The sequence below is a fragment of the Halichoerus grypus genome, chromosome 1 (genome assembly GCF_964656455.1).
Source record: "Halichoerus grypus chromosome 1, mHalGry1.hap1.1, whole genome shotgun sequence".
In the NCBI taxonomy this organism is placed as follows: Eukaryota; Metazoa; Chordata; class Mammalia; order Carnivora; family Phocidae; genus Halichoerus; species Halichoerus grypus.
In genome coordinates, this window is record NC_135712.1 from 6,120,143 (window position 1) to 6,121,140 (window position 998).

The 998-nt window shown below is 42.0% G+C and overlaps 1 pseudogene; it reads right to left on the minus strand.

Moving 5' to 3' along the window:
- Nucleotides 1–453: 453 nt before the first annotated feature.
- On the minus strand, nt 454–643 carry LOC118542600 (ATP synthase F(0) complex subunit j, mitochondrial pseudogene; annotated as a pseudogene).
- Nucleotides 644–998: the final 355 nt, after the last annotated feature.

Genomic DNA, 998 nt, shown 5'->3' on the forward strand with positions numbered 1-998 from the left:
ATGGTTTCCAATTGCCCATTTCTGGACTTGGTCCAATCTGTATATTGCTTCTGAAAATATGTCACACATACAAACAGATACACTACTCTAGGTGTGATCTGACCACTACAGACAAGGATGGGACCAGATGGACACCACTTTTCTATCAATGTGGCCTGATCTTTTCCATAGCCCAAACCATAAGCCCAACATAGCCATAGCACATGCGGTTGGGGGAGGAAAGACAATAAATTTAATGCAAAAATACATATTTACTCTTTTTAAATCTTTTTTTTTTTTTTTTTTTGCTTCTCACAGGTACATTTATCCATGCCACAAAGGAAACTGCACGTCACAAGGGTTCAGCGATGCTCTGTGTTCCCATCATGTCTACAAGGGTACAGTGATGCTCTGTGTTCCCATCTAACAGAACTTGCTGAGATTTATAGCCAGACTGACGTGCCATCTGATGTGTCCTCCAAGTAAAGCTAACTAATGATGACCATGAGCAGGTGCAGGACTCAAAGCTTTCAAAGCTTTATTTCTTTGATCAACACTCCTGATTTTATAAACCATGAAACCCATCAACCCCATTCCTACCCAGATCTCCTGGTAAACTTGGGTATAGTAGGGCCCAAACATTTTTAATAAGTCTTTGAAGCATCTTGGCATAGGACCCCCAGGTCAGGTCGCCCTGACCCGCATGGCCAAGAACTCAGAAAGGTCCTCTTTCTAAATCTTATATTGGTTTTTTTGTTTTTAAAGATTTTTTTAATTAATTAATTAATTTATTTATTTATTTATTTATTTACTTGACAGAGAGAGACTCAGTGAGAGAGGGAACACAAGCAGGGGGAGTGGGAGAGGGAGAAGCAGGCTTCCCGAGGAGCAGGGAGCCCGATGCAGGGCTCGATCCCAGGACCCTGGGATCATGACCAGAGCCAAAGGCAGATGCTTAATGACTGAGCCACCCAAGCGCCCCCTTATATTGGTTTTTGTTAAATGTTCCACTATTTAGA